The sequence below is a fragment of the Phalaenopsis equestris genome, unplaced genomic scaffold (genome assembly GCF_001263595.1).
Source record: "Phalaenopsis equestris unplaced genomic scaffold, ASM126359v1 Scaffold000092, whole genome shotgun sequence".
NCBI lineage: Eukaryota > Viridiplantae > Streptophyta > Magnoliopsida > Asparagales > Orchidaceae > Phalaenopsis > Phalaenopsis equestris.
In genome coordinates this window covers 286,223-294,733 of record NW_018164534.1, presented here as the reverse complement: position 1 = coordinate 294,733, position 8,511 = coordinate 286,223, and positions in this window count along the sequence as shown.

Below are 8,511 nucleotides of genomic sequence, written 5' to 3'. Positions count from 1 at the left end.
ATCGAGCCTCACCCTCAACTCTTGTGTTCATCCTTCGGGATGGATACAGGATTTGAGGTAAAGCGCTCTTTCATCTAAACTATAAAAATTATGGGGTCAGTTTGACTTCATCTTTTTCAAAACTAAAATTTTTAAAACGTCCTTCCGAAACGGGCAACGAGATTTCAATTCCGATAACCGACAGCTTCTTAAGGGCAAACCCTACACCAAAAATAGTGCCAACAGAATGCTTAAAGGAAACTCCATAAGTTTACTTGGGAAGAAGACATAAGGTACTTTGTATTTGTGTTTAAGTTTTTTGTTGTAAGACTTGGATATCAATGCAAATGTTTTATTAATGCAAATTTTTTGTTTAATCTCCATGAATTCTGAGTAGTTCCCTTTCTTTATCCTAGCTTATGAGACATAATCTTGTGGGATGAGAATGATTTAAAGAATTCTTTTTACTCTTAAAAATTGTGATGGTACTTTCACCGAATCTTCATTTACTTTACAACCTGGCCACTTGTAAGGTTAAAATCCATTGAGAAACATAATGACCTGGGAGGGCTATGATTTCACCAAACTAGTGGGTATCGCATTTCATTCTGGACAGAGCCATTGCAATCACCTAAAGGGGAGTGGAAATAAATAGGGAGATAAGTTTTGATGGTTATAGAATTGGTTAGTTTTAGAGTGACATACTAGATTCTTATCAATTTTGCTTAAGGTTTAGTACCCTGACGCTGGGATTTGACCATCATGATGGCATAGGCTTAGGGTCATCTATAGGTGAGAGGCTAGATAGTTTTGATGCGGAATCGAGATGTTAAGGAATCATCCTTAAGTTAGTCAATGTTCTTTGCTAGCACTGGGAGGGGGTAAAGAATAAGACATGCTTGTATTTGTCACAATACATCAATTATGTCTTAAATTATTTGAATCCTACATAGGTTAAAAGCTCTTTGCAAAGGGAAAAATTTTCCATAATATCCAAACTCGTTGTTATATTTTGTTAAGCTGTTACATTTAGTTATTACTTTTTTATTAACTCTTTAGTAGTAATTTTTAGTAAGTATATCATTTTAGACCTCTTATCTGTTTAATTAGCAATTTAAATAGAAATTATGTAAGTTGATTTTAAGAGTTACTGCATCCCTCATGGGATCGATACTGGGGGTTTTAAGGAAAATTCTATATTACTTGAAACGATACGAATACTTGTGTAGTACCCATAGTGTTAAAATATATTATAAATCATTACATTTGTTCACACGAGCCGCTAAATATAATTTGAGACATATTTTCTAACAAAATTTTGGAGATTAAAAATATAAGTAATTGTGGGTTGGGTCAATTATCATATGCTCATAATGAAGGCTTGCATTTTTGGAAATGACTAACTTACCAAACACTAGCCTATCTCTTACGTTACTTGATGTGAGTTATACTAAATAGCATATGAATCTGTCACATATACAATCTATTTACATGCATTCACTTTACTTAATGTGATTGTGCAATGCATAGACTCTTGTTTACCCCTCTTGCATGTTTATTTACCTCGTACGACCGTGCAGAGTAAGCAAGTAACACATTCATATACAAGTGAGTTGGTATGAGTTATCATCTAGCATAAAACTCATACCTAAACCATCATTTGGTGTTTATTTGTGTTGTCTCACACCTCAATAGAGCATTCACATCATGGCAAATCACTTAGCAAATCATTTATGTTTGCCCGCATTTAGTTTGAGCAACTGTGTTATGTTAAATCACTTTGCATTTTGCATGATCATTACCTAGTTTCCTTTTGATGGCATATCATCTTTGTTAGATGTGTGACCTGATGTTGATCACAACGTTTTGATAAGCATTGCTTGTGAGTGTATTTCAGCAAGCAATGCAAATTATCGCATTTCGATTAGCATGTGTATATTTGTGCTAAAGTTCCAAGAAATCTAACATGTGCCACTTAGAAGTTACTTTTCATATAGGACTTATTTTAAAATATATAAAATATATATTTTTTTAATATTATTTCCCATCATTTTTTAAAACAAATGTTGAAACTAATAAGAAGATTGGAAAAATTAGTGAGGATGGTTATTTTTATTAGAGAGAGAATAAAATCAAGTATAAGTTTATCCTTAAGCATGGTTAAGAATTCCTAGTTGAGGAATGCATTAGAAATTTATTGAATGTGCATAATGATTTTATAGTTATCAAAGTATTCATAAGAATTATAAGACTCATTATAAGATATTATAATAAATAACTTGAATGAAACATTATAGTTAATTTATTATGACATCATGAAGGGTAAAAAAAAAAGATAAAATTGTGCCACGTTCTAAGGGAGTTGGACAAGCAACATGGTATTAATTTCTTTTTAGATTATTCATTCAACCTTTAAATGCTTTAGTGACCATAGAATTTAATGATTTTGAGCTTGTTGAATTTATTCCATTGAAAAGCTCAATTTTGTATTTGGCATGTAAGATTCGGTGAAATATTGTCAATTCATATAATGTTCTAAAATTTTTAAGCACAGTTGAAGTGCTTGATTTGAGTTTATTTGGACTCAAATTGATTTTTGGTGTTGCTAGATTTATCATCTTATGACATTTAGTTTGATTACAAATTTATCTAAATTGAAGATACGATGACCATGAATTTAATTCTATGAATTTCTAATTTAGAATTTACATTAAAATTCATGTATTTACCAAATGTGTTTTAAATGACATACAAATTATTACTTTATTGGAATGAGATGTTCTTCCTATCAAACTTGTATTCTAATACTAACATTAATAAATAAAAAAATTAAAAAAAATATAATTTAAATAATTAATATAAATATAAATAAATAAATAAATATATATATATATCTATATATGTGTATATATATAAACACACATATATATTATTTGTGAAATGGCAAATAAACACATTAAGCAATCAACTACGCAATTGATATTTAATTCTAACATATTATTAATATTGATTATATTATTTTATTTTTAATAAATATCAAAATATGCTTTATCTAAAAGAAATTTAACTAACTAATATACAAGTTATGATGTAGCTTGATATTAAATATTTAATAAACTTGTTGGTGAACATATGCAAATGAATTGGACTGTGCTCAAGCTTACCTTATTTCGCTTTTATGTTTTTAAAAATGTACAAATTACTCAATCATTAAACTGTCAATAAATTGAATGATGTGGAACTGGTCTTCTGTTTGAGCTATTCATTGAGTCTTTCGGTTCACTTATTGCACATTAGTAAGATTTTAGGGTCAATTTGGTGTCGCAGGTCGGCAAATACACGACGTGACTTTACCAACGGCTACGGCAAAATTGCCAAAGTGAACTCAAGCAGATACTGAGTTTCTCAAAATACGTACCTATCTATGTCAGGCAAGTATGATAATTCATTAGAAAGAGGCAATATGCACATCTCAAGCAACCTAAATATGTGACAAATCTTAATATTTTATTTGAACAGATTAATTATTGCTACTTCCTATTTTTTTTATTAATTATCCTTTTATAATTGTATAAACTAGAGCTACCAGCACGAATCTAAAAAATAACGGATAAAAATAAAAAAGTTCCCCCAAGAATAAATAGTCGGTCGACAAGTCACCACCAAGCCGGTGAAGTCATGCCTCTAAACATTAGACATGTCAAAGCTCTGGGGATGTTCCTTCGCCCGATAGCGACAAGATCTGTCAAGGGCAAGACGTAATTCATCATAGCAGTAAGTCTCATCGAATACCTCATACAGGCAGGGACAATATCCGCCCAAGACCTTGCAAATAGGGTTATCTGGCTGAGGCAACGAACCAATCAGGTAGATGAGACTTAGGTCCCCGTAAGACTTGAGTCAAAGTGACAAGTGAGTCGCGGTTCACTAGACAAAATACATCGACTCATCAATTGATAAACTGACCCACTGAAGCACAGGCAAAAACCCCCTGATCGCAATTGGACGCTCAACCTGCTTTTGCCATGACAGATGAGATCGTCATTCGACCGATGTCTCAGTCGACCAAACACAAGGCACGGTCACCACCCAGCCGATCGCCTCATTCGATCAAATTCTAGCAAGTTGATCAACCAATTACTGTCATGTCAATATTCAAATTGTAATACAAATATTAAATAAAATCTATACAATTTATTAGAGCATTGATCATATTAAGAGCACTTTTCATATATGTTCTCTCTTTTCTATAAATATACAAAATATGCCCCTATAAATAGAAGAAAAAAATACGAATAAGGGGAAGCTTCCCTGGCTCTCTCGACAGTAACACTTGAATCACTTTATTCTCTCCTTCACTCTACTCTAACGTTTGACGCATGTTCACAAAAGACAATCATGATCCAATATTCTAAAGGTGATGCGGTGAGTGTGGACATGCTCCATACAGTAAGCAGAGCTAAATATGAAGGAGAAACTTCCTAAAGAGAAACTACACGAATGGAACCCAATAAGGAAGCACAAATAGACGTCCAAGCGCAGGTTCAAAGCTTACAAGCTCATATAACCCTCATGAAGGAGCAATTCTTGGCCCTCTGAACGGGAAACACTGAGAGGAATGACTAGGTGCTTTGCTTAGAAGTGGAACCTCAAGGGGTTCATCCCATGAGGCCCCCACAGAGGAATTTACCTATCTCGCACAACCAGTCAGCAACCTGCAAATAGAGGGGAAAGAAGGGGGCAGAGGAGACGCTGTCCAGGCGGTCGCCTCTCTCCTAGAGTTCCAACTTGGGTCCCTTCCAATTGGGCCTAAGAATTCCTTTACACCCTGAAGCCACCGCAAGAAATGTGATCGTAGGCAGCCAAAATGAGCTGGAGAAAAACCTGTTGCCACCTGAGGTGTCATGTTTTTTTTTTTCCGGAACACAGGGTAAGGACGTGCTGAGAGACAAAACGAACCCCACACATAGTTGAATGGATGCATTATCCTTATGAGGCGGTGAATTTAGCACCTCTCTATAAGTTCACCTTGTCCGTTCGTGGTAAGGGTCTATGCTCAGACATCTAACTCGACTCAACTGAGGTTTGATGTCCAACCCGCATAAAACGCTCCCCTTTAACGTAAGACTCACAGAAAAAAGGTTAAAATGAGGGTTCTAGCCTCAAAGCAACAAAAACATGTATCAATGAAAGATCTTCTCTACCGGTTGTCTAAGGAGTCGTACGACCACTCTCTACCCTCGCAAATCCGATACACATGTTGGAAAGGGCAAGGACACCATAAACTTCTTTCCCCTTTATATAGAGAGAAAAATTCTACTGTTCGCGGAGGGAACCACCAAATGAAAAAGTCATTGATTCAGTGCATTGATGGGGCATCATGTCATTCTATTTCCCAAAAAGAAAGTGAAACATCACCACCAAGCAACCTTTAATGCGTCTCTAGTTCCTAAAAAAAGCATTAAACATGGAGTGGTCCAGGGACTTGGGGAAATGGCCTTGGCAAGGTATACTTTTAAACCCTTGCCAAACAAATTCAGAGACTTACGATGACCAAACGCTTCGAGCAGTCGAAGATCGCTTGACGATCAAGAAAGCCAGGCCATCAATTGGTCCAAAAGTCCCATAAAAGACCCACGGGTCGGGATCCTGGGGCACCCTTTTCATGCTCAATAGTGATAAGATCCGTAGAGGAGACACCAAAATCATTTAAAATTCTTAAGTGGACATCCACTCTGGTAACAACAAAATTTGTCTAGCGAGTGACATAGAAATAAAGACTTGCACGAGGAGACTAAACAGGGATAAGTCTCCGGAATGTCTAGGAAACCCACCGAGAGACCCATCAATTCAATGAAATTCAATAGACTACTGTGTAATCAATTGAAAAACTTTGATACCTTCCAATCGCGAGCCGATGTACAATCTGTACAGTAGATTACCTAGGGATGGCTCTCTCCTCGCTAGCGACAACATCCGCAAAAGAGGAACAAAAGTCACCCTGAAAACCACAGTCATTGCCCTCTCTAGTAACGAGAAGCTCCATGCCGCAAGAAAAGATTGGTCGGGATTGGTGTTCACTCAAAAGATAACTTGACATAAGCAGACAAAAGAAATAAGAGTCGACCAACCGAAGCACTGCTATTGAATTGATTTATCTGAATCAACGGGTCGACCAATCTCTCTGAAGGCCATCTTCTCAGATAAAACAAAAAATCTCACAACAAGCCTGAATGACTAAGGTAATCACAAAACGACAAAAAAAAATTTCATTTTAATAATATATAATGAATTAAAAATATTTTTACAATGCTAACATGTCCTCAAGCTAAAAGAACAAGATAAAAAAAATGAAGATGCTTGGAGTCGAGGCCTTGACGAGTAGCCAATCAATCTTTGCTAGGGACCCTGGAAGGTTCGACCCCACTTCCCAAACCATCACCTTCCTTCAAAGGATTTGCAGGACAATCAAGCATTAAGGAACTGAACTCAGATTGGTCAAAATACTTCGGGTTGATCAAGCCATGGTTGATGAACCCTTGAATAACCCAATCGCTCCCCAACCCAAGTTGTTCTCCCAACTCCTCACAAGGGTCAATTTGTTGAAAGGCACCCTCTAGTCACTTGTAGTAAGCCAACCACCTCAGCACAGGTGCGTCAGCAAGATTTCCAGTTGTATGATGCAGAACCTCTGCCATCTCTTGCACCCGACACACCACCGCTTCAAAAGGAACTCCCCAGTGCACAGGTTGTGCCTACTGAGAGCTTTCACCCACTTCAATTGATAAAAAAAGACAGATGATCACCTCAAGGGAAACAGTGGCAACAACGGGAACCAAGTCGACCACATCTCCCGACAGCCCACCACCTTCAACATCCTCCATTCCAACCAACACACCTACATTTAAAGAAAGTGCCTAGTTACTAAGTTGTCGAAGATAAAAAAAATTCCTTATGTATCCATATCCAGGAGCCTACAAAGATTTGACACAGAAAGGGAAACCCTTCCACTACCGTTGGAGGGCCTCCCCTCGCTTCCTTCAGGGGCAACTGCAAAGGGATAATTGCACCCTCCGCTCTCGGGCTACTGCATCCGTTAGTACCCCCCTTCTCAGGGAAGATCCTCCACAAACCTATCCTCGCTTGGACCTGGGCCCACAAGTTTCTAGAGTGGCATCTTCTGCGGTTGCTCTTTAGGATTTTTGGAAGAAGCAACCTAATCAACCGGCTCAGGGTTGGTTGTCTCCCCCCTCTTCTCTGTTCTCACTACCTTTTTCCCTTGTGGACTGACACCATTGCATGAGGTACTAATCACACTAAAGCCAATCGGCTTAGATAGACCACTCTTCTGCTCATACTGCCCAACATGATGTCTATTCAGAAATTCATAAAACATTGGCAAAGCAGCTCAGTTCCTGACCTTATTTATAAGACATGCAGAGCATGAAAATAATTAGAGAATTAATTATTAAAAAAAAATTTATTCCTGTGACATGATTGACTAGTAATTTTTATGTTCTTATCACAAGTGTCACTACCAATGAACAAGAAAACTCGGAGAACTAATATGTATATACTAGAACCACCGACATGAATCTCAAAGAGAATGGAAGAGCAAAATTAAAAAGATTCTCGTAAGAGTAAACAGTCGACCGAAAAGCACCGCGCAATTCGGTGAACCCGCGCCACTAAACTCGAGACAAGTCAAAGCTCTGGAGATGGTCCCTCTCCCGATAGCAACAAGATCTTCCACGGGCGAGACATAATTCATCATGGCAGCAAGTCTCATTAGATACATCACACAGACAGTGAAAAGATTTGCCCTAGAATTGCAAATAGGGGCATTCTTCTGAGACGACGAACCAACTAGGTAGATGAGACATAGACCCCGTATGACTTGAGTCAAAATAACAAGTGAATCGCGGTTCACCTAATCATCAGTCGACCAACCGACCAACTGAAGCACATGTAAAAACCCCATGATTGTGATTGGATGGTTGACCTACTTTTGTCATGACAGACGAGATCGTCATTCGACCAAATGCCTCATGGACCAAGCACAAGACACGGTCTAGCAAATCGATCAACCAACCATATCAATATTCAAATTGTAATACATATATGTGATGACATCTGCACAATTTATAAGAGCTTTGATCATATTAAAAAAGATTTTCATAATTGTTCCATTATTTATGTAATTGTATGAAATAAATCCCTGTAAATATGAGGTAAAAATACGAATATGGAGACCATTCCACGGTTTTCTCTACAATAACTCTTGGTCCATTTTATTTTCTAATTCACTCGATCATAACTCTCAAAACATGATCACAAAAGATAATATGACATTCGATAATTACTTTTGATATATAGAATGTTACAATAAGAAATGTGGGGCAAACAAAAAATTAATTTTATGAAAAATTCCAATCAATAGGTGCAATATAATATTAATTCAGCTTTTATTCTAGTGACCGGTCGCACCCATAGTTTATTAATGCCCATCTCTCAAAAAAAAAAAAAAAAAAC